This window comes from Tasmannia lanceolata, unplaced genomic scaffold (assembly GCF_043159265.1).
Source record: "Tasmannia lanceolata isolate RefF3 unplaced genomic scaffold, GAP_Taslan_0.1 ptg000005l, whole genome shotgun sequence".
Lineage (NCBI taxonomy): Eukaryota > Viridiplantae > Streptophyta > Magnoliopsida > Canellales > Winteraceae > Tasmannia > Tasmannia lanceolata.
The window spans coordinates 11,923,333-11,949,845 of NW_027518682.1; the positions used below are offsets into that span (position 1 = coordinate 11,923,333).

At 41.4% G+C, this 26,513-nt stretch overlaps 1 non-coding gene and 1 pseudogene across 3 annotated transcripts in view; one reads left to right on the forward strand and one right to left on the reverse strand.

The window, feature by feature from the left end:
• LOC143876636 (protein transport protein SEC13 homolog A pseudogene) overlaps window positions 1–23,576 on the reverse strand; it is a 30,939-nt pseudogene extending 7,363 nt beyond the window's left edge. For both annotated transcript variants that reach the window (XR_013250439.1, XR_013250440.1), the window contains exon 1: window positions 22,659–23,576. The product of XR_013250439.1 is annotated as a protein transport protein SEC13 homolog A pseudogene, transcript variant X1 (transcript). The remainder of the gene's footprint in view (window positions 1–22,658) is intronic.
• TRNAV-CAC (transfer RNA valine (anticodon CAC)) lies at window positions 20,080–20,153 on the forward strand. Its single transcript has one exon. It is a non-coding gene; the product is annotated as a tRNA-Val (tRNA).
• Window positions 23,577–26,513: the final 2,937 nt, after the last annotated feature.

Consider the following 26,513-nt stretch of genomic DNA (forward strand, 5'->3'; position numbering starts at 1 on the left):
CGCTATCAAAGTGATGTCAAAGATTTGTCAATCTGGTATGAATGTTGATTGATTGGGCGATATGTTCTTTGGGAGAGGCTTTTTCAGTAGTTCTGTTAGGACTTTTGCTAGCAATTTGTATACACATCACGCCAAGCTAATAGGATGAAAATATGCTACATTGACTGCCCCTTGTTTTTTTGCATACAAGAGCTACAAAAGTCGTACTAGTGCTCCTGTCCAACGCTAAATCCTCATAGAAGGCCTCAAAGAATGTTAGAATCATATGTTTCACGGACTCTTAGCAAGACTAAATGAAACAAAGCTAACCAGAAACCGTCGAGCCTAGGCACACCCCACCCCTCCCCCCCACGCCCACACACACACACTCTTTCTTTAATGACCTAGGTGCTCGATTCTTACTCACAGAAAAGAGGCATGTCCTTCCTCTTCAAATGGTTTCTCTAGCTGTGTACAATATGCCCATCTAAATAATTAAACTCGACCCCATTAAGTATAGGGCAACCTCTCGTACTTCATCACCGACACGTAATGCTGTAATCGCCAAGAGATTTCTTCTTGAAAGATGATACGGTTCTATTCATCTTTGAGGTGCCCCATCTCCGCTACCTCTTCTACCCTAGCATCTCCATCTTCTTCCGCCCTTTTTACCTCCTGGATACGATTAAATGACCCTTGTTACCTTCCTATTGCTTCTCTTTGGGATTCCTTTTTCCACTCTTTGAGTTTTTCTTTAAAAAACCACAGTTTCTGGCTTAAGACTACATTAGCCGCTGACACAATCGGACTAGGAGTGAAATTCTGACGATATTGGATGGCGGCGTGTGTCAAACGTGTGAACAAACAGACGACCAGCGAGCAGTATTCAAATAGTAATTCTAACAGATATATTGATGACATAAATTTTATCAGAGGGTAGAGTTCATCCCCTCGGCTGATGTCGAGTTCTCGTGGACATGGGAAGTTCACTGTGCAACATTCCTCTCCCTGGTGACTGCCAGTTACTCTATTGTGCTGGGTCTACGTCTCGGTCAGCTCTAACAGGAACTACTCGGGTGAACTGTCAACTTATTAAATTTTAGTTTCAGGTTCTTGGGACACACTCTAGAAGTGAAGAATTTTACACTGGTTTTGCCAATTCGAAACTGAATCCAGTGACCGTGCACTTCCCTTTCCCCACCCTACCTACCTACCTACTTGTGATAGTTTTGAGGTAATAGAACTTCAACCGATAACACAAGAAAAAAAAGTTATTCTGCGCAAAATTTTCCATTTAAAAAAAAAAAACTTCAATCGTTATCCTTCAAGTGGTCTATCCCTGTAACATATGGCCTTGCCTGAATGCTGAACATAAGTCGTAGGGTTCATGACCTGCTAATGACGACTGGGCAGAAGTACTGGGGCTTCAATAATCTGCCACCACAACTTAGACGAACTATTCTATGAGGCACTTCCCAAGCTTAAAGCTAGAGTCCTATGGTTTTAAAACCTTTTGAGATTACCGGCTCAGGTGATCCACTTCCTCTCTTCGAATTCCACAATTCCACCCAACACTAAGAAGATCCTCAGAAAATAGAGCTAAACAAGACTCGACTAACATTCCCCTATCAGTTATAATGTGATTAGGGAGTGAGACTGCGAGAGATCGATGATCTGCGATCCTTGGGTCTGCTGACATCTTTTGATCCTTGGCTTTCTTGGCATAATCCACAAGCACCAAGAAGGGCTGCTGGCCATGCTCTTCAATCTACCAACCACACGATTCTGGCCAGCTCATCCAATCACAACTAGTGCATTGGCTTCTAGAGTGACATTAGTTGTGTTCCCTTCTTTATTCAAGTGGTTCCTTCCCATCGCGGACTCATTTTTTTTGAACGGTAGTGGTCGAGTCATTTTATTCCATATCTGTCATAGGATAACACCCTACATACCCACGATAGTTCTGAGACTCTTCTTATGAAGTAAACTCTGTAATTAATTCAGTAACAATGGTATTCCATTCATAACAGAAGTAAATCCTTTCATTCAATGCAGGTTTTCAATCAAACCAATCACAACATTACAGATGAACCGAAAGCCATAGAAATAGAAGAAAATCGGCCAATTCAATTGAACTCAGAGAGGTTTTCTATTGGGAGACAGCAGAAAATTGTTGAATTCAGAAATAAAACTTCTGGACAACAGGAGAAAGGCACTCATGATACCATACCAGTGCCTGTTTGTCTTCAATACGTGGGCGGCTTTCAGCAGATCTCCCTCTTTGGTTCTGTTCAATTCTCCCCCCAAAAAATGCCCCCTCCATCTCAAAGGTCATTAGGTTTTATTGCTGTATTAGGCAAATCTACAAGACCGTTTTGCCCTTTGCTTAACTTCAGTTTTTTGAGGGGAATTCCTGGACAGAAACGTCTAAGACCCCCTTTGTATTTCATCTGAGCAAGAACTACTCTTCCTGGACAGCCACCAAGTGGTGCGCCTTGAGCCGTTCACACTGCCACAGTTACTTTGGGTGTTTGTTTTTTCGCTAGTAATCTGATTCCAATTCCACGGCGGTGTCCTCAATTACATCTAGCTCTGCATCAAACTCCCCCCTTGACTTGAATTTGTCTACTAGTTCGGCTCTTCTCCATGGTAAGGGGTTAGTGTTTAACGCTGAATACATTGGTGATATTCATTCCATCGGGTAGCTCAATACATTGCCATTAAGTTTTTCCAGCACTTGGCACGGCCCAAATTTTTTTTGGATGAAGCTTATGGTATTCTCCGACGGGTTACTGTTCCTCTGGAAGATAAACGCAAACCAAATCTCCTTCAAAGATGAGCTGCCTGTTTTGTTTATCAGCTTGTTCCAGATTAGCCTTCTCAATGTTGGCCCTAACTTTTTTTTTGAATGGTAATGTTGACCCTAACTTGATCATGCATTTCTTGCAATTTCATGATCCGGTACTTTCTTCATTCTAGTTTCCATGCTTTGTAGAGGCAGTAAGTCTAGGGGTCCCTCTTTGGGTTCTTTCCATGGAGGATCTGAAAAGGACAAAGGCCGGTTGTTCGGTTTTGGATGCAATTAAATTCAAATTCATTCTTGTTCGTACGCAAGTTCATACAAACGTTCGTACGGGGACGCCTTTTTTGAAGCACTTCATAACTTTTACGTGAGAGGGCCCAACATGCTTCCAATTGTCCGGTTGACGACAACGGTTTGCCCATCGGATTGAGGATGATATGGGCTGCTTAATTGCAAACTAGTCTCTAATTTCTTCCAAATGGCCCTCCATAAGTGACTCGTGAATTTGGAGTCCCTACCTGACCTAATGGTTTTAGGTAGGCCGTGATATCACACCACAGGGCAGATACAAATCTGCTATGCGACTAGTGTCCATGGTTGTCTTACATGGGATGAAATGCGCCATTTTGCTAAACCGGTCCACGACAACCATGATACTGTCCCAACCTCTTGGTGTTCTCAGTAGGCCTAGTACAAAATCCATAGAAACATCAACCCAGGGAGCCTTTGGATCTGGCAGTGGGGTGTCGGGATCAACCCTAACCCTAACAACCCTAAAATTCCCCAATCAACCCTAACCCTAACAACCCTAAAATTCCCCTCATCTTCATCCTCCTTCAAACCTTAACCCTACCTGGTTCATTGCTGCCTATGTTGCATGGATTCGGATTCGCGTGTCGGGATCCGATACGGATTCGAGGTCTTGGATTCGGCAAGACCCCGAAAGTAAGATTCAGATTCAGTAATTTTTAAATAAAATAAAATTATCAAAATTTAAATATGTATGTATATGTGTGTGTGTGTCATGAAAAATATGAGGGTAGAGGGTTGTTGCGAGTTTAGTATTAAGAGAGTCAAAGGAGGAAGGGGGTCGATGTTCGAGGGTCAAGGCACCGGGGTTTTTATTAAAAGATTAAGTGTTGTGCTTTAATATAAAAAAATGTTAAGAAACACATTTAAAGAGACAAAACGAAGAATCAGATTCACCCGAAAAAACAGGATTCGTGTGGAAAAGAGACCGATGAATCGGATTCGCTCGAAAAAAACAGGATTCGTGCGGGACACAGCTACAACAAGAATTCGGGTGTGTCCCATGTGAATCCATGTCCGATTCGCCTGTGGAGACGTGTCGACACGCATTCGGCATAGGGGGGCAAAGAATCCATGCAACATAGATTGCCGCTATCCACAACCTCCCTCAGCTCCATATCCAACCTCCTCCTTTTCCTTTGAATCCGAACACCCTTTTCCTTACATCGGCCCCTTCCATAGCCTCCAACAACTCCCCCATCCATTTTCTCCATCAACCCTAACTAGATTCGGCCCTTTCACCATTAAATCCGGCCTTCTTGGGCCCAGCTCCGGCCATTCCGCCCTATATTTGGCCCCCGGCTTTCCATGACACCCGGATCCAATAATCCACGGCCTCGCACCGCCTATAGCTGGCCTTCCATGGCTCCAGGTCTAGCACCCCACGGCTTTTCACAGCCACCATTTTCCTCAATGTTGATCAGCTCTTCACAATTTTTTTAATTTGACGGTTGGAGGTAAATAAGTCAATAATCAGTGTACGGTATGATGACATTTAGAAGACTATGCTTTCAAACACTTATAATGATGGCTCATATAGGGGTTCCGATTGATTGATTTGGCAATGATTCTCCGGACTTGAATAATACCAATATTTTCATCACCTTTTAGTTCTTGCACCCTTTTGTTCTTCAAACTTATTATGCATTTCCCAGTACCGTCTTGACTTTTGAGTTAATGTCCAGCATTGTTTCAATAATCCACCATCAGCATGTAGTTGATTTATATTATTTGGGGCTCTATGCTTAGGGGTGGTTATTAAAATGAATGCATGTATCTCCTTCAATCTATTGGATTCTGAACATTGATCTTTGTTGCCCTCTTCTGTTTTCAATAAATGTTCTGGCCTCTTATGCTTTCATCTCTTGGTTTCTTTAGTTTTTCGTACCATCTTCAGTTAATTTTGCTTTAGGCTGCATTTCACCTCGTTTTTCTATTTCATCTTGAATCTTTTCCTCTGGTATTTTATTTTGTTTCTTTTCTTCAATGGCCCTTAATTTTTTTATTTTTCCAACTTCATTTGTGGTTCTGGTGATGTTACATCTTCAATATTTGTAATGACATCGAGATTCCTGGTCATCTTTGTGCAAAGTTACTCAAACTGAAATATTTCTCTCTTAGAAAGGAAATGGGTTTAATGTTTGTAGCAACAATTGACAATAGTCTGAAATATGTCGCGAGGTGGTGGATGGAGCAAGTAAAATTTAGATGTTATCCACATAGCTCTTGCAGTTGCTTGGTTTGATGTAGTTTTTCTATTAAAAAATCCTATAGCATAGGTTAAGACTCTGTATATTTCAGCCCTTCAGAGTGAAGGTGTATGAATTCTCCATTTGATAGCATGCCTATGTCGGTAAAGGCTTTTCTTGAAAGTTCCCCTCGGTTCCACTTTTGCACTCGTTTACCCTGATGGAGCAACCGTCCCCATGTTATCTCGAAGTGTCAAGTACATATTGATCTGTGTTTCTGAAATGCCATAAAGATGCTCATGTCCCTCCCAGAATAGAAGTGCTTGCGGTTGAAACGGATTCTGTTAAATAAAATAACATTACGATTCACAAACGGCTCTTATCGTTCGTTTTCCGGTGGAAGCACACGAATCTAAAGCTCAGAAAGCTAAGGTAAGGGTTTTTGACCGTATTGACTGATTCGCCAAGCATTTTGTCTCTATTCCTTCCCGTTATTGAGGATGAGAAATGCGCATGGGGATTCCCTGGAGTGACAGAAGCGAATAAAGTGGATAATTAGTGTATGATGATGGGGCTAGAATTCGTCTTTCCATAGTTACAGAACATTCCAACTGTCATCAGTTGAAAAGCAACTGACCAGACTCGAAAAGATTCCAAATGAGACAAAAAATGCCTGACTTCATTTTCCTCATATTCCACTTTGTAAAACACTTCTAAAAAGGAGCCCCCTTTTAGTGAATAAAATGGCGCCAATAGTGACAAAACACCCTTCTAAGGGTTGAATTTTTAGAAAAATGTCCCCATCACTAAAGCTCCATATGGTAACCGAATGTGACCAATGGCGAGCGGAGTCTTTGCACAGAAAATACGGTGTGGAATTAGACTCCGGCCACTGAAAGCTGTTCTGCCGGAAAAATAAAACCATAATATACGTTTAGATTTAAAACCACATATAGGGTATGTCTGGATACCTCATATAATGTATTTGGATTTGGAACTGAGTTTTGAATACAAAATGAATAGATCCGGAAGCTCATGTTGAGGTATAGAGAGACGGAAGGGGTTCTTCCTATTGGAGGGGAGAGGTTGAGGAGCAAAGAGGGTGAAGGAAACTGCCAGATCTGTGGATTTCCAATTTCTTATTTGCACAGCATATTTGAAAATCTTCCAAAATATTGAGTGATTGAATCACCATTCAGGATCAAAGCCAATAACCATGATCCTTCTCTGCCTGTGGCATATCGACTTCTCATAATCCAATAACTCACCCACAATTCTCTCCCTCAATATGCAGAAGAAAGCAGATAGGAGAAGAGTGGAAAAATCAAAAGTTATACTGAAATCGAAAATAAAAAACGCTTACATTGGGTGTTAGAGGCTGGAGGCCATTGATCTGGTGGCCCAGAATGTTTTCATGCTAAGGCCTCAAAATGGGGCCAATCAAAACAGTATCTTCGACATATATTTTGCAAGTTCATGCTGTGAAAACACTCAAAACCAAATACCTTTTGCTAAAACAAACAAAAAATATAATTAAGAGATTTCATATTCAAGACCAATGTCACATCAATATTTGGCTTTGTTTATTCAAAGGTCCATCCTAGATCGGGTCACAGGCTCACAACTTCAGGATTCGGAATTGGATGGGCCCTTCATGAGAACATGGCAGAATTAAATCTTAATATGCACTCTGGGTTTACATGAGTTAGAAACTGGCATCAGCAAGATGAGTAAGAGGTTACAAGTTTCCTATGTATTGACTACATCAGCTACTAGCTGATACTGAAAAATCTGATATAATGGGTTCTTATTGGCCGAGATATTGGATACTTTTGACTGTTTTCTTTTTAAAAGGGAAATTTTGACTGGCAAAACTGATATCCAAGACGTTTATACATTGGAATTTTTTTTCAAAAAAATTATGGGCTGATGGTTTGAGATAAGCCCAACTCCTTTCATAGGACACAAGTGTTTTCATCGGATTGCCCAATCCTATCTTTCCTTGAAGTAAGTCCAGAGCGAGCCGGAGGCCCCGAAATGAGACCCCTTAGACGGTTCTATTAATTAGTTTTTATTCTTTCTATCGGTAAGTTTGCCAGTGGCACTTTTTCAAGGAAGGTCATTCATTCATTTGCCTGCTTTTCAACTGATGACAGTTGGAATGTTCTGTAACTATGGAAAGACGAATTCTAGCCCCATCATCATACACTAATTATCCACTTTATTCGCTTCTGTCACTTCAGGGAATCCCCATGCGCACTTCTCATCCTCAATAACGGGAAGGAATAGAGACAAAATGCTTGGTGAATAAGTCAATACGGTATAAAACCCTTACCTTAGCTTTATGAGCTTTAGATTCGTGTGCTTCCACCGGAAAACGAACGATAAGAGCCGTTTGTGAATCGTAATGTTATTTTATTTAACAGAATCCGTTTCAACCGCAAGCACTTCTATTCTGGGAGGGACATGAGCATCTTTATGGTATTTCAGAAACACAGATCAATAGGTACCTGACACTTCGAGATAACATGGGGACGGTTGCTCCATCAGGGTAAACGAGTGGAAAAGTGGAACCGAGGGGAACTTTCAAGAAAAGCCTATACCGACATAGGCATGCTATCAAATGGAGAATTCATACACCTTCACTCTGAAGGGCTGAAATATACGGAGTCTTAACCTATGCTATAGGATTTTTTAATAGAAAAACTACATCAAACCAAGCAACTGCAAGAGCTATGTGGATAACATCTAAATTTTACTTGCTCCATCCACCACCTCGCGACATATTTCAGACCATTGTCAATTGTTGCTACAAACATTAAACCCATTTCCTTTCTAAGAGAGAAATATTTCAGTTTGAGTAACTTTGCACAAACATGACCAGGAATCTCGATGTCATTACAAATATTGAAGATGTAACATCACCAGAACCACAAATGAAGTTGGAAAACTAAAAAAAATTAAGGGGCATTGAAGAAAAGAAACAAAATAAAATACCAGAGGAAAAGATTCAAGATTAAATAGAAAAACGAGGTGAGATGCAGCCTAAAGCAAAATTAACTGAAGATGGTACGAAAAACTAAAGAAACCAAGAGATGAAAGCATAAGAGGCCAGAACATTTATTGAAAACAGAAGAGGGCAACAGAGATCAATGTTCAGAATCCAATAGATTGAAGGAGATACATGCATTCATTTTAATAACCACCCCTAAGCATAGAGCCCCAAATAATATAAATCAACTACATGCTGATGGTGGATTATTGAAACAATGCTGGACATTAACTCAAAAGTCAAGACGGTACTGGGAAATGCATAATAAGTTTGAAGAACAAAAGGGTGCAAGAACTAAAAGGTGATGAAAATATTGGTATTATTCAAGTCCGGAGAATCATTGCCAAATCAATCAATCGGAACCCCTATATGAGCCATCATTATAAGTGTTTGAAAGCATAGTCTTCTAAATGTCATCATACCGTACACTGATTATTGACTTATTTACCTCCAACCGTCAAATTAAAAAAATTGTGAAGAGCTGATCAACATTGAGGAAAATTGTGGCTGTGAAAAGCCGTGGGGTGCTAGACCTGGAGCCATGGAAGGCCAGCTATAGGCGGTGGGAGGCCGTGGATTATTGGATCCGGGTGTCATGGAAAGCCGGGGGCCAAATATAGGGCGGAATGGCCGGAGCTGGGCCCAAGAAGGCCGGATTTAATGGTGAAAGGGCCGAATCTAGTTAGGGTTGATGGAGAAAATGGATGGGGGAGTTGTTGGAGGCTATGGAAGGGCCCGATGTAAGGAAAATGGTGTTCGGATTCAAAGGAAAAGGAGGAGGTTGGATATGGAGCTGAGGGAGGTAGTGGATAGCGGCAATCTATGTTGCATGGATTCTTTACCCCCTATGCCGAATCCGTGTCGACACGTCTCCACAGGCGAATCGGACATGGATTCACATGGGACACACCCGGATTCTTGTCGTAGCTGTGTCCCGCACGAATCCTGTTTTTTTCGAGCGAATCCAATTCATCGTTGTCTCTTTTCCACACGAATCCTGTTTTTTCGGGTGAATCTGATTCTTCGTTTTGTCTCTTTAAATGTGTTTCTTAACATTTTTTATATTAAAGCAAAACACTTAATCTTTTAATAAAAACCCCGGTGCCTCGACCGTCGAACATCGACCCCCTTCCTCCTTTGACTCTCTTAATACTAAACTCGCAACAACCCTCTACCCTCATATTTTTCATGAATACACACACACACACACACACGCATATACATACATATTTAAATTTTGATAATTTTATTTTATTTAAAAATTACCAAATCTGAATCTTACTTTCGGGGTCTTGCCGAATCCAAGACCTCGAATCCGTATCGGATCCCGACACGCGAATCCGAATCCATGCAACATAGGCAGCAATGAACCATGTAGGGTTAAGGTTTGAAGGAGGATGAAGATGAGGGGAATTTTAGCGTTGTTAGGGTTAGGGTTGATTGGGGAAGGAGGTGAGGGACTAGTATAGTCTTTAGGGTTACGGTTTAGGGTTAGGGCTAGGAGTATACTTTTGGATGGAATGATTTTGGGTTAGTGGAAGTAGGTTTTGGAGAAGATGGTAGAAGAATTTGATATATTTTTAATGGGGAGCAGTCGGTGTTTGGTGGTGGTTCGAGGTGGAGGCCGCCGGAGATCGGATGATGATGTTGGGTGGTTGGCTATTGTGCACGGTTAGGGGCCCACAATAGCTCTGGGCCTTCGGCGGGATTTTTGAAAATCGAATTTGCCAGCAGATTGCAGTGGAGAAATCGGTGTGACGTGGCAGGTCACGATCTTGACTTGGAGGTTCCACAAATATGGCACTTTTTGCTTTATTCGATTCAATTGAGGCTATTGGGTAATGTAAGGGGTAATGGGTTTTTGTTTTGGGCCAAGGAGAATGCTCCTGGGCAATTCAAACTATTTAAATCTCGTGGGAGTACTGGTCCCCATTGTAATTTTGCTGGTATGAAAATATTAGTCAATTTTCAAAAAAATAACATTGAGGATGTAAATCTAACTGATGGATTACTCTGGTACACAAAAAGTAAATTCAAATAACTAAATGTGGTAAAATTGTTTTTTGACAAATGTCTGATAAGTGATAAAGTAAGATGACGCTAAAGGTTTTGACTCGATTAGCTGGGAAATCTTAAACCACCCTGAACTTCTCATTATAGAAGAGGACATTTCCTTAATGGTGATAGAGATAGACCTTTTCCATCATAAGCATTGACATCATTTAAACTGCTCTTCCCAGGATTGGTAGGCTGGTAGTCTGGTACAAGTTCACCTCATAGCATTTCATCAAACCATTAATAGGCCTACCATTTACAAGAAGCTCAAAGAAGGAAGTAGATTCATCCATCACATACAAAAGAGTAAAGACAAAAGATAATGGAAGAAAAGCGGGGAAGGAGTCTTCTTGGGTTAATTTCAATTTCTAAAGAAACCATGTAGAGACCCGAACTAGTAGACAAATTCAAGTCAAGGGGGGAGTTTGATGCAGAGCTAGATGTAATTGAGGACACCGCCGTGGAATTGGAATTAGAGTACTAGCGAAAAAACAAACACCCAAAGCAACTATGGCGGTCTGAACGGCTCAAGGCGCACCACTCAGTGGCTACCCAGGAAGAGTAGTTCTTGCTCAGATGAAATACAAAGGAGGTCTTGGACGTTTCTGTCTAGGATTCCCGTCAAAAACTGAAGTTAAGCAAGGGCAAAATGGTCATGTAGATTTTCCTAATACAGCAATAAAACCAAATGACCTTTGAGAAGGAGGGGGCAAATTTTGGAGGGAGAATTGAACAGAACCAAAGAGGAAGATCTGCTGAGAGCAGCCCACCTATTGAAGACAAACAGGCACTGGTATGGTATCATGAGTGCCTTTCTCCTGTTGTCCAAGTTTTATTTCTGAATTCAACAATTTTCTGTTGTCTCCCAATAGAAAACCGCTCCGAGTTCAATTGAATTGGCCGATTTTCTTCTATTTTTATGGCTTTCGGTTCATCTGTAATGTTGTGATTGGTTTGATTGAAAACCTCCATTGAATGAAAGGATTTAATTCTGTTCTGAATGGAATACCATTGTTACTGAATTAATTACAGAGTTCACTTCATAAAAAGAGTCTCAGAACTATCGTGGGTATGTAGGGTGTTATCCTATGACAGATATGGAATAAAATGACTCGACCACTACCGTTCAAAAAAAATGACTCCGCGATGGGAAGGAACCACTTGAATAAAGAAGGGAACACAACTAATGTCACTCTAGAAGCCAATGCACTAGTTGTGATTGGATGAGCTGGCCTGTAGAATCGTGTGGTTGGTAGATTGAAGAGCATGGCCAGCAGCCCTTCCTGCTGCTTGTGGAAATGCCAAGAAAGCCAAGGATCAAAAGATCTCAGTAGACCCAAGCACCAAGGATCGCAGATCATCGATCTCTCACAGTCTCACTCCCTAATCACATTATAAGTGATAGGGGAATGTTAGTCGAGTCTTGTTAAGCTCTATTTTCTGAGGAGCTTCTTAGTGTTGGGTGGAATTGTGGAATTCAAAGAGAGGAAGTGGATCCCCTGAGCCGGTAATCTCAAAACGTTTTGAAACCATAGGACTCCAGCTTTAAGCTTGGGAAGTGCCTCATGGAATAGTTGGTCTAAGTTGTGGTAGCAGATTACTGAAGCCCCAGTATTTCTGCTCAGTCGTCATTAGCAGGTCATGAACCCCACGACTTATTTTCAGCATTCAGGCAAGGCCATAGGGAACAGGGAGAGACCACTTGAAGGATAACGATTGAAGTTTCTTTTTTTTTAAATGGAAAATTTCGCAGAATAACTTTTTTTTCTTGTGTTATCGGTTGAAGTTCCATTACCTCAAAACTATCACAAGTAGATAGGTAGGTAGGGTGAGGAAAGGGAAGTGCACGGTCACTGGATTCAGTTTCGAATTGGCAAAACCAGTGTAAAATTCTTCACTTCTAGAGTGTGTCCCAAGAACCTGAAACTAAAATTTAATAAGTTAAACAGTCCACCCGAGTAGTTCCTGGTAGAGCTGACCGAGACGTAGACCCAGCACAATACAGTAACTGGCAGTCACCGGGGAGAGGAATGTTGCACAGTGAACTTCCCATGTCCACGAGAACTCGACATCAGCCCAGGGGATGAACTCTACCCTCTGATAAAATTTCCGTCATCAATATATCTAATAGAATTACTATTTGAATACTGCTCGCTGGTCGTCTGATTGTTCACACGTTTGACACACGCCGCCATCCAATATCGTCAGAATTTCACTCCTAGTCCGATTGTGTCAGCGGCTAATGTAGTCTTAAGCCAGAAACTGTGGCTTTTTAAAGAAAAACTCAAAGAGTGGAAAAAGGAATCCCAAAGAGAAGCAATAGGAAAGTAACAAAGGTCATTTAATCGTATCCAGGAGGTAAAAAGGGCGGAAGAAGATGGAGATGCTAGGGTAGAAGAGGTAGAGGAGATGGGGCACCTCAAAGAAGAATAGAACTGTATCATCTTTCAAGAAGAAATCTCTTGGCGACAAAGACCTAGAGCGAGGTGGCTAAAGGAAGCTGACAAAAATACTGCTTATTTTCATGGGATCGCTAGTACAAGGAAAACAGGCCAACGGGATTACAGCATTACGTGTCGGGGATGAAGTACGAGAGGTCGCCCTATACTTAATGGGGTCGAGTTTAATTATTTAGATGGGCATATTGTACACAGCTAGAGAAACCATTTGAAGAGGAAGGACATGCCTCTTTTCTGTGAGTAAGAATCGAGCACCTAGGTCATTAAAAAAAGAGTGTGTGTGTGTGTGGGCGTGGGGGGGAGGGGTGGGGTGTGCCTAGGCTCGACTGTTTCTGCTTAGATTTGTTTCATTTAGTCTTGCTAAGAGTCAGTGAAACATATGATTCTAACATTCTTTGAGGCCTTCTATGAGGATTTAGCGTTGGACAGGAGCACTAGTACGACTTTTGTAGCTCTTGTATGCAAAAAAACAAGGGGCAGTCAATGTAGCATATTTTCATCCTATTAGCTTGGCGTGATGTGTATACAAATTGCTAGCAAAAGTCCCAGCAGAACTACCGAAAAAGCCTCTCCCAAAGAACATATCGCCCAATCAATCAGCATTCATACCAGATAGACAAATCTTGGACATCACTTTGATAGCGAAGGAGATGATATAATATTTTTTGTTTTTGAATGGCATGAGATTGTAGAATACTATTTCAAGAATGAGAAGGAATCGTCTGTAAAACGATACATGGAAAAAGTATACGACAAAGTGGAGTGGGGCATTTGAGATTATCTAATGGGGAGAATGGGCTTTCGTGTTAGATGAATCACCTAGATCATGAGATGTGTATCATCGGCTTGGTTCTCTCTCATTCTCTCTCTCTCTCTCTCTCTCTCTCTCTCATGGTAGCAAATTTCATTAAAAACATAGGAAAGACCGAGATGGTCAAACCAATCAGTACAAATGGGGACAGATTACCGGCTTGGTTCTCAATTGTAATAAATGGGTCCCCGTAAGGTTTTTTCAAATCAGTTTGCAGATGACACATTGGTTTTTAGCAGAGTGGATGAAGTAAAGGTGAAAAACTAAAGGATATACTTTGGTGTTATGAAATGGTGACGGGGCAATGATCAAACTTCAGCAAGTCCAGGTTGATTGACATTAATACTTCAGAAGAGGAGAGCAATCGCCCGGCACGCTTGCTAGGGTGCTCGATGGATCACTCTTACAACTTATCTGCGTCAACCCTTAGGTAAAGGTAAATCACGAAAGAACATATGGGATCCGATTGTTGAAAGAGTGGAAAGAAGGCTTGACACCTGGAAGCGGAACCTAATTTTATTAGGAGGGAAAATTACCCTAATAAAAGCAATGTTGGCAAACATTCTGATATATTATCCATCCACTTTCAAATGTCCAATGAGTGTAAATAATCGGATCGAGAAAATACAAAGGAGATTCCTTTGGGGAGAGTCCGAGGAGAAGAGAAACTCCATCTTGTTAGCTTGAAATTAGTATAAATGCCAATCAAAGCTAGGGGCCTTGGAATCCATAAATTGAAAGAAGTCAACAAAGCCTTACTTGGGAAGTGGTTATGGAGGTATTGGGAAGAAAGTAGTCAATTGTAGACTAAAGTCATTGATAGCAAATATGGCATGGCGCAAGGAAATTGAATATCTGACGATAGGTACGGATTCAGTGGGTTGACACTATGGAGAGAATCCTGACATAGAAGTTCAGATTCAATGAGAGGATCAAATATAGAGTTTAAATGGGTTATAGAATAAGCTTCTAGAATGATAAATGGTGTGGGGCTTCGCAGAATTGTACAAAGTGGTTGTCGAAAAAAATGTGATTGTTTTCTATTGTTATAAATTGGTAGATAATATCCTGGAAAATACAATTTAGATGCAACTTCTTTGAAAGTGAGATAGGAAGGGTAACCCAAAGGCATTGGAGTCTTGCTATATAAGTATGATGAGAGATGACAAAACGGTTTGGATATGGAGCTCACCTAGCACTTTCAGTGTTAAATCATTTCTTACCACCACACCGTGCCTAGTGTCACGGGCCTATTGTTTTAGCAACGGAATAGCCCGTGCGGCGCCTCAACATGTGCGTATGCATGGGCAAGCCTTCAACCGAATCAACGTGCAACGCTCTGAAGGCCCTGCATGACGAACACCTCTCGATCCTTCACATGTGCACCCAATCTCTGAGTTATTCAACAGACTACTAGGCCAAGATCTTGACATGCACCTCTAGATACTTTGTTCACGGCCATCAAACCTTTCATCAAGCTACTGGCTACTGAGCTTAGACGTGCCGAAACCAACTATGAACCCACTCTCGTGATCAACCAGCATCACAAGTACATCGAACATCAGGCCTTGAAAGCCCAATGCAAAGTCAATCGAGTACGAGGCATGACGATGCCACGCACTAATCCGCCAAGCACAGGGGCTTGGTCATCCAAGAAGTAAGCATGCTCCATGGACTGATCCGCAAGGTGTACACCTTGCGAGGGCAATCCAGGTCGCCCCCGCACGTACTCATGGAAGACCAAGAGATTGGCCTATCCACAAGACGTACCGCGATGCAAAAGGCCAATAGTATAATTAGCCCCTTGCAGGGGTTCGTGCACACAATGCATGTGGAAACCCAACCCAACATGCACTGTCTTTGGCCTCCGTCCTCGACCAAAGAAACCGGAGCATCCATGTGGATAACTCGCAGTCCGCACCCAAAGCTCCCTTAGGGCACGCCGACACACACACGAGCTGTAGTATGATTTCCTACTGTGTGCCTCACATGCACAAGCAACTCCTCATACAACCCATAAGCAAACCACCAAGGTTCCGGCCTACACCGGCTAGGCCTATCGGGGGAGGAGTCAGTTTGTCACAGGGCCAACTCCTCCTTAAAGAGTTTTGCCAACCAACCCTCTCAACAAGGAGTGCCCACCAAAAGTTTATATTAGCGACTACCCCTGGGAAATTCACTAGACATTGATGGCCTAAAATGCCAACTGCGTCCCCGTGACACGGAGCGCACTGCGACGATTCGGTTGCCCTCAATTGTTTCCCCGTGACACTTGTCCACTAACTTTGCATATAGCTATGGTTTAAATTTTCCCGAAATTACTCATTCAAAAAAAAAAACCCAAAATGACTGAAATGTTTCTGTTTCCATACCTACTGAAACGAAATCTACATGAATTCCTTTCATGACATTATTTCTCTCGAAATTCTCAAAATTTTGACAGAAATTCTTGAAATTCGACCGAAAATCCTGAAATTTGACCGAAATTCCTGAAATTCGACCGAAATGGTCTAAACGACAAAAAATGAAAGATATTATGATTTGCATTTCATTTCATTTCATTAATGTAGATAATGATGGTTGGTAGGCAACATCATTGAGCTGCACAACAAAGTAACTGTATCTCATGCCTGGGATGTCTGATCAACATGGGACCAACACATGTCGCTAGGTGTTCGATGAGACTAAGCCATTATGAATGGCTTCCTTCCTCATATGTTGGTTTCTAAGTATGTATTTGTCCGTTTTTTTAATGGCGAGAAATTTCATTAAAAGAAAAGAAAGACCGGGGAGGGTCTATACCAACAAAGTGGAAAGAAATGAAAGAGCTGAAGGAATACAATTGCATGCCCCTCCCCAAGGGGCAAAGAAGAATAAAAGTCAAGGAAGGAGAAAATCAAATAATAGCACACTCTCCCTCGAGACGCCCTCTCTGGCTAACCTATCAGCCACACCATTGGCCAACCGCCTGACATGATGGAAAGATATATTTGCTCCACCCACCCTATCTTGGATCGCGTCGGAAAAAAGAAGCAAATCTCCATGGATAAGAGTGGGAGCCTCTAAGCCATCTTATCACATTGAGAGAGTCCCCTTCTATCCTTCTATCACCACTGGTTTCAAGTCTTCATTCTCAAGAAACTTTATTCATTGATGGATTGTATGCACTTCGGCTTCATTTGCATCAGGGACTCCTATGGGACCCACAACTGCCCATCTCAAAGCCCCATACTCATCCCTTAGTACTTCCCCAGTTCTAGAAGATCCAGGGTTGCCCATACTAGACCCATCAAAATACAACTTCAAGTAGCCTTGAGCATGAGGCTCCCAATCTTGGACAATCTTGGGTTCTTACTCTGAACCATGGAAAATCTCCTTCTACACATACCATAAATCATAGAATAACACAAATCTAAAGCATAGTAGGGTCTTCAGCCATGAAATAATAGTGGTTATCACCTTATTGTAGAGGAAATGCGATCTCTTTGTGTATACTTTAAAGACAAGTGCATTTCTCTGTTTCCAAAAAACCCATATTGCTGCTAAAAGTGAGACCATCCATAGGATGTTCCCTTTTTTTTCTCCAACGGACCATGGGCCAACTTTCCAATAAATCTATGAGCTTGGCTGGGAAAACCCATGATATTTCAAATCTCTTCAATACATTGCTCCACTCCTCTCTTGCCACCTTACCATGCATGAATATGTGATCCACCATTTCCCCGGCATCTATGCAAAGTGCACAATGATCGATGACCAACATCTCTCGAGCTCTTAAGAAGTCAACCATTAGTTTCTTCTGAGAAAAGTGGCCCAGCCAAAGGCCACACTAGCAGGCATCGAAAGCCCTCTGGAAAGGTAAACAAGAAAGCAACTAGTAGGTGCTTGGATGTTCCAAACTTTGGCTACTTTGGAAGGCACGGGACAAGATACAAGTTGATGGTAGAAGGACTTGATCTTAGAAGTACGTATTTGTCCTTATCCTAGCATTTCCCAGAGTTTCATCTTAATATTTCATCATTTGCATATGTTTCTATACACTTCCGTGATTTTAAAAGATTTACAACGAAATTTCCACTGAAACCGAAACCGTTTCCATTTCCGTGCCAACTGAAACTGAATAAATCTTGCATATAGCCAAAAAGGGAGTATACCTGCTCCTCCAAGGGTCTATACGTTTAGCTGGACAGCCCTGTGCGATAAGATTCTCAAGGTAGACCACGTCAGAAACCATGAAGATGATCATTATTGACAACTGTGCAATATACGTGGAAGCAAGGGAGATGGGGAACCACATTTTTATCTATTGCAAGATGGCTAGGGAGATCTAGAGTCTGATTCTAAGGAGATTCGGGATGACCAGGGTATTTCCACTTCGCCTAACCGACCTATTAGAGTTTTGGCATGCTGCTCCATGGCCAGAAAAATGAAAGATACTATGATGTGTGATCCTCTTGGCTATGAACTGGGTGATATGGAAGGAAAGAGATGCTGGGATCTTTAGGGGACACATAAGGAGCTCACTTTTGTTGTACAAAAAAGTGATAGCCCTAACCATATCTTGGGGTTAAAACCCTCCCCAGCTTTTCTTTCGCTTCTTGTTATGACTTATGGAGGGGATGGAGAGAGATCTGCATTAGTAGAGTAAGCACAGGGGAACCCCTAGGCCAATCAAAGCTGAAATATAATTTTGACGGATCCAGTATTGGTAGCCCAGAGCCAGCTGGGGATGGTGGAGTCCTCAGAAACGAGAGGGGTGACACCATAAAGGCTTTCTAGAGTCCAGTCAGAATAACGGGACTCAAATGAAGCTGAGGTCAGAGCATTATTACATGGGATAAGAATCGTTGAGAGCTCAGACCTTGGTAGATTGATAGTTGAAGGGGACTCCCTCTACATTATTAGGTGGTCAAGTGGGAGCCAGCCGCCTCCATGGAGATTTACGCACATGTTTGATGAGATCTTCAATAGTGAAAGGTACTTCTGTATCATACCAGCATGTTCGAATATTCAATCTCAACTTATTTTTAATAAATTGATTCACCATTTTAAAAAAAAAATAGAGAGTTCGTGACCCTCAAATTTGTTACGCTCTGAACAAGGAAAAATCCTTCCAATATTTGGCTTCCTTTACAAATATAATTGGTTATATGCACTGGAAACAACTATTATTTGTGATATGACCACTAAAAAAGAAGACAAAAAAAACACCTATAATTTGGAAAATATGTGACTCAAAACAGGTTTTGCTAGGATTTTTTGAGTTGTATATGCTTGGGAGCTAAAACTCATTTTGAGAACAAGTAGTGGAAGTTTTGGGATCAAGTAAACATAGAATACATATCCTTTAGGATCCCGTTGTCGTTTCAAGTGCCAGGCACGAATGCACAAACATCAAGACATATAACACAAGTATTATTTAAAATAATCAGCAAGGCTAGAGCGAAGGGGGAAGGGTATATGGCTTTTCAAACCATTGTTGCCAGAGTGGGAAACGAATGTGACAAGCCATACGAGAAGCGAAAGCGGGAAGCGAGGGTTCCAGGAAAAAAAGGAAAGAAATGAGGGAAGCAAAAGCGGGAGATGAGAGACCAAAAAAAGAAAAAAAATAGTGAAAAGCTCTAAAGAAAGTGAAGAAGAAATGTGTGGGAAGCTTAATTGAACGTCAATGTAATAAGCCTTGTTGGAAGCGTATAAGATGCATATAGAAAGAGATCGGGCTACACTAGGATAGAGGAGAAGGGTTAATGTAAGTCGCGGCGAGGCAAAGTCCGATCTCGTGTGGGGCCCATGAGATGGCATTGACGAAGGATTTGAGATCGGAGAATACGTGGGCTTGGATCCACTCGTTACGGTTTTGGCCTTCCTTCCTAATGATTACGCAACCATCGTAAGAGCAGGAAGCGAGGATGGATCCGAATCTGGGGTGGGCCTAAGCGACTTGCCAGACCTGGCCAAGGTGGCCCGTGAGGGTGGCGAGGTGCAGTTGAGAGGAGGATGTGACGCCCAATGATCTTGATCGTTGCGTCAGACGAAGCCGTGGCGAGACGCTTCCCGTAGTAGTCCATGGCCACGTCGTAGAGTGTGTCTTGGTGACCCGTTTCGATCTTCTGAGAAGTTTTTTTTTTCCGTGGATTTTTCTCTGAAATTGTTTGCCCCTTCATGGAGACGACGACTAGGGCTTTTTCTCACAGTTCATATCCCTTTCTTTCTTCTCTCTCTCTCCCTTTCTCTCTTCAATCTAATCTATGGGCAAAACACAATTTTCCTTTTTACCCTTTGACTCCTAGTATTAAGCCAAGTAATAATGATCGACAATGCATCACCTCACATGGGAAAATAGTTTGTAATTGGGGCCGTTGATCTAGTGAACTCCATTATAATTCAAGTAAATATTAAAAGTTTCTTGATCTAACAACTAAGTCTGGGTGGTGTAGTTGGTTATCACGCTAGTCTCACACACTAGATGTCCTCGGTTCAAACCCGGGCTTAGACACTTTATAATTTTATTTTCAATTTTATTTTCAGGCGTAGGTCCCACTTGTTTTATAATCGAAACTATTTCAGACTTAGATGGCCAAAGGAAAGAAAAAAGAAGCACGAGCAGTGGTTTTAATCTTTTATTGTAAAGGGCTTTCTTTTACTTGTATGGTGCAGATAAGCAACATGTGTAGGAAATGAGACCGAAGTTTTTGGGACTGGTGAGCTTCACTCATTGGTTTAGAAGGCATTGCTCTAAAACACTTCCAAAACGGAATTCCATTGAGAAAACAAAAACCAAAGTGAAAATGACCAACGATTTGACTGGATTTGTGCTTTCTTAGGCCCTGTTCAGTTTTAGATGTGACAACAGATTGTAAGCCCCAAATTGATTACTAGACCAATAATTAACGTAATTAGACCCAAAATTACAATCGGTTTTCACAATCTAAAAGGAGCAGGGTCTAAGATACTATGACGTGTGATCCTCTTGGCTCCGAGCTGGGTGATATGGATGGAGAGAGATTCTGGGATGTTTAGGGGGCTCATAAAGAGCTCACTTTCCTTGTACAAAAAAGTGATAGCCCTCACCATATCTTGGGGTTAAAAGCCTCCCCAGCTTTTCTTTCGCTTCTTGTTATGACTTATGGAAGGGATGGAGAGAGATCTGCATTAGTAGAGAGTAAGCACATGGGAACCCCTAGGCCAATCAAAGCTGAAACATAATTTTGACAGATCTAGTATTGGTAGCCCAGTGCCAGTTGGGGTTAGTGAAGTCCTCAGGGTCGAGAGGGGTGGCACCATATAGGCTTTCTCGAGTCCAGTCAGAATAACGGAATCAAATGAAGCTGAGGTCAGAGCATTATAATATAGGATAAGAATCGTTGAGAGCTCAGACCTTGGTAGATTGATAGTCAAAGAGGACTCCCTCGACATTATTAGGTGGTCAAGTGGGAGCCAGCCGCGTCCATGGAGATTTACGCACATGTTTGATGAGATCTTCAATAGAGTGGAAGGTACTTCAGTATCATACCAGCATGTTCGAATATTCAATATCAACTTATTTTTAATAAATTGATTCGCCATTTAAAAAAAAAAAATAGGGAGTTCATGACCCTCAAATTTGTTACCCTCTGAACAAGGAAAGGTCCTTCCAATATTTGGCTTCTTTTACACATATAATTCGTTATATGCACTGGAAACAGCTATTATTTGTGATATGACCGTTAAAAAGGAAGAAAAAAAAACACCTATAATTTGGAAAATATGCGACTTAAAACAGGTTTGCTAGGATTTTTTTACTTGTATATGCTTGGGAGCTAAAACTCATTTTGAGAACAAACAGTGGAACTTTTGGGATCAAGTAAACATAGAATACATATCCTTTAGGATCCCGTTCTCGTTTCAAGTGCCATGCACGAATGCATAAGCATCAAGACATATAACACAAGTATTATTTAAAATAATCAGCAAGTCTAGATCAAAGGGGGAAGGGTATATGGCTTTTCAAACCATTGTTGTCAAAGTGTGAAACGGTCGTGCGGGAAGCGAGGGATATAGAAAAAAAAGGAAAGAAATGCGGGAAGCAAAAGAGGGAGATGAGAAACCAAAAAAAGAAAAAAAATGTGGGAAGTGAAAAGCTCTAAAGAAAGTAAAGAAGAAATGTGTGGGAAGCTTAATTGATTGTGAATGTAATAAGCCTTGTTGGAAGCGTATAAGATGCATATAGAAAGAGATCGGGCAACACTAGGATAGAGGCGAAGGGTTAATGTAGGTTAGGGTTACAAGTAATAAAGAGGTCTTCATCTAATTAGAATAACAAGTTTTAGGGATTTATAGTTTTATTCTTGTAGATTTAACGCAAGTTTTGGAAAAATGAATCACAAAAGCTTTATTTGAAACTTGAGATTTATAGTTTTAAATACACTATTTCAGCAATATCAAAAGGAGAAAATACTCTTTAAAGAAGGAAAAAAGGCGGGGGGCGGGGGGGGGGGGGGGGGGGAATACTCTTTAAAGAGAAAATAATCAATACGAAAATTATTCTTAATCATTGAAAGGGCAAATCACAAGGATTGGAGAAGCACTAAAACTCCCTTCATTTACCTATTTATCTACATTATAGATCTTTATTTGCATGTAGTTGTTCCATATAATTTTTTTCTTAAGCTTCAATCATCCATCATTAGATTCATACTTGATCAATTTTTAATTTTTATTGTTTTCAACAGTGAAATAGTTTTCAACAAGAGAGCCATGACAATGCATCATAAAAAAAGCATGGTTACAAGATGTGATTTAATAAAGCTAAAATAACAGATCTTGAATGAGATTAACTAGTTGCAAACCAATTAACATTACCAGGCAAACCAATAGTTGCAAACCAATTTATAGTTCCCAGGCAAAGTTATTCAAAGCACAACAAAAAACAGAAGTAAAAAAGAAAAAAAGAAAGCAAAACTAATATGCAACAGCCATTGAGGGAGTAATGGTTTAGCATCAAAAGAAGAAGCTAAAAAACCTGGATCTAGGGCTCCACTGTAGTGACCTGCTGCCACTCTCCATCGACCGCTTCTTTCCACAGCGTCACATTATTCTTCCCGTCGGCAACGGCCAGTAAATTCCCTGTGAGTGACCACGAAACCCTCCACACCGGCGTCTGAAAATCCTTCAAAACCTTCCCATCCCATTGATCACCTTCCTTGCCCACCGTCCATATAACCACGGTCCCATCCTGGGACGCACTCGCAATCGTTGATTTCGGAAGCCCTAGATTCGGGGCCCACGCCACATCCCTCACCCAATCGGAATGCATCAGAAGTGCTGGAAAGCAATCCAATTTCCAGCTCCCGTTATAAAGCTTCCAGATCTTGACAGTGTTGTCACATCCCCCTGAGGCGAGCTTCTGGACCGGGGGATCGGATTCGGATCCGACGAGGGATCCGGGAGCAGTGGATGGGGCCCATGAGACGGACGTGACACCGACGGGATGGGCCTGATCGATCCGTGTAGTGTCCCAGGATCCATCTGGCCGAGCGGTGAAGATAGAGATGTTACCGTCGGAGGAGGCGGCGGCCAGGCAGAGTCTGATCTCGTGTGGGGCCCAGAAGATGGAATTGACTGAGGATTTGTGATCCGAGAATACGTGGGCTTGGATCCACTCATCGTTAGGGTTTTGGCCTTCTTTCCAGATGATTACGCGGCCATCATAAGAGCAGAAAGCGAGGATGGATCCGAATTTGAGGTGGGCCCAGGCGACTTGCCAGACTGGGCCGAGGTGGCCCGTAAGGGTGGCGAGGTGCTGCTGGGAGGAATTGCTGACGCCGATGATCTTGATCGTGGCATCGGAGGAGGCCGTGGCGAGACGCTTCCCGTAGTAGTCCATGGCCACGTCGTGGACTGTGTCTTGGTGGACTGGTTCAATCTTCTGAGAAGGCATTTTTGTTCTCTCTCTCTCTCTCTCTCTCTCTCTCTCTCTGAGTTTTTCTCTCAATCGTCTGCCCCTTCTTCTCTTATTTCCTGTTAGGGCTTTTTCGTCTCTCTCAAGTCGCTTTTATCGATCTCTCATCCACATGGCAAAATATGTAAATATAAAAATTTTCTTATCACGCTAGTCTCACACACTAGGGGTCCCCGGTTCGAACCCGGGCTTAGACACTTTATTAGTTTTGCTTTTTAATCATTTTTTTGGTCTTACAAGTAGGCCCACTTATTCAATGATTGAAACTATTTCGAACCAAAATAACCAAAGGAAGAAGAAAAATAAGCACATCAATAATCAGTTTTAGTCACAATTAGAGCTCAGAAAACAAACGGGCAGGGTTTTAATCCGCCATAGACGCAAGTTCAAATCCCCGAGCCTGCAAGATGTGCCTGGTTTACAGGTGATTGCGCGCATCCGTAGGGAATAGTCCAGCCCTAAAAATTGGTGTGGGAATATCCCATGTCATCAAACAATAAAAAAGAAATGTGATAATATCTTCGACCAGTCTCTAGCAAGGTTTTAAATTTCGGTTTTGGTACCGGTTTCAGACCCCATGAAAATCGAAATTTCGGTGGGAATATCCCATGTCATCAAACAAAAAAAAAAGATATGTGATAATATCTTCGGCCAGTCTCAAGCAAGATTTTAAATTTCGGTTTCAGTACCGATTTCAGACCCCATGAAAATCGACATTTTGGCCGAAATCCGGCGAAACAAAGAAAACACTATTTTATTAAATATAAAATTTCGGTCGAAATTTCGGTAAAATATTAAATTAATTAAAAAAAAGGTTTTTTGGGTGAAATTTCGGAAAAATCGAGATTTCGTGCACTGTTTCTACAAGTTGAGGAAATGCTAAGCAGGCACCCCTCCACAGTGCAATGGAGGCTGCTAATTAACCTAGGCCATGGGCCTTCTTGATTGCCCAAAGGGCCCCTCCAGGTAAGTATGCCTGATATCCCCATTATCAAAATTTGATATTGGCACTACTCAGATTGTTTTATACTTTTTTTTTAAGGGAATTGCTAGTGTCTCTCGCAAATGGCATTTCCTAGAGATGGTCTGTTGCATGACTGACGAGCAACCTTGTGAATGAAGACAAAAGCTGCAGAAGAGTGAACCTGTGTGACTGGTCTGACATGCAACACACCATCTGCGAAGGACCTTGGTAAATCCCTTTTTTTAATTAGCATTAATAGGCTCTTATGATGCTCAAGTGCTATCAACAACCAATCACAATAGTGTAAAACAAAGTGAGTAGTGCCAATATAAAAAATGTGGTAGTGCAGATATCAGTCTCCTATATTTATTATGTCCCGCTTCTTTTTCATTTACTTAATTAGAGCCGTTGATTCACCTCATGATGTTCTATACAATCAACTACCGTGATCTCGCATATATATGCCCCTAGTTGGGAACCACCAGATGAAGTCGAAATCATATGGATGGTCCAGGTCAAGTTTCCCTTGTGCTTCTCACAATTTAGATATCCAGCAGAGGAAATTATCTCCTCAAAATATAAGCAAGTCTCCTGTCTCCTCCCCGAGGCAGATCTAGTGAGCATGGTTGTAAAATGTCGCACTCTTCAGTGCCCGAAACAGTTTGATAACACATGCATACATACAGAAGGTTACATCTACATGGCTGCCCACTCGATATTCCATTTCCAAGTAGGAAATGCTTATTTAGATTTGAAAGAACAGGTATCAGAGTATCATTTCTCTTTTCCAAATCTAAGTGTTAGCTGAGAATTCCTACAAATATATTCATTCAAAGTATAGGAGAGGTGAAGAAGAATTTGAATTGGCCTGCAATCCCTATATCTGAACACATCCTTCGTTATGGATTTTAAAGATTTGAGCTCTTGTTGCATAGCCTTCTGCCATTTATGTTGAAAAGATCTGAAAGGGAAAGAAATACCTCAAAGGGATATCCATCATCAGAGTATGTGACTCTCACAGAAGAGGAACTAGAAAGCTTTAAAGAAGCTATGACACATGAGCATAAGAAACAGTGGCAGAAGGCTAGAGTTTTTCATTTGAGAGAGCTCTCTCCAGGGTGGAAGGCGTCCACCAAGGACAGGTACAAAATGCTAACAAACAGATGAAGCCACAATCAACTGAAGCCACCCTTTGCAAATATTGTTTTGTATTGAAAGCTCAAATGAATATTCCTTTTCTATGTGTGTGGCTTTTGTATGGAAATCAGTGATCAGCTAAAGCTTCCATTAGAACTGGACCCCACAAACGGGCATTGGGCCCATTTAGACCTCTTTGAATGATGGTCCCCATCACCCAATCGTTCCTTCGTTTGCATCTTTTTTCTGTAACATGTATTGATGTCAATTTTGCATTATCCGTTGTTTTTGGATGTTTCTTTACCTTTTATTTTTTTATGTATACCTAAACTACTAACTTGTGCTTCGTGGCTTGTGTTATTTTGTGACATAATTATATTGCTCATTTTTTTATGTTCACTTCTTTCTACACTTCTAGTTTACGTAATAGAATGGAAAATCTTTTGCGAGAGTAGTACTAGGATGGCTGACCTCCCGGGAAGTCCTCATGTTGCACCACTGTCACTTTTTCCATTTCAAAAAAAAGAATGGAAAATCTTTTAAGAAAAAGTATTTCACAAAACAATCCACATACAAGCAAACAAAACAAGCCTAACAAACTTTTTTTTTTTTTTTGATGGGTAAGCCTACAAACTTGCCAACATGCTAGAAGCATTATAAATCACGTCAAACTTGTCAAAATGTAGATTTTTGTTAAACTAAATAAAAAAAAATCATGGATAATAGAAGTCAGCACGAATTTATGGTGGAAACAATATGTATTATTGCAAAACTTGGGCTATGAGACAAACAAAAATTATCCAAAGGCATATTGG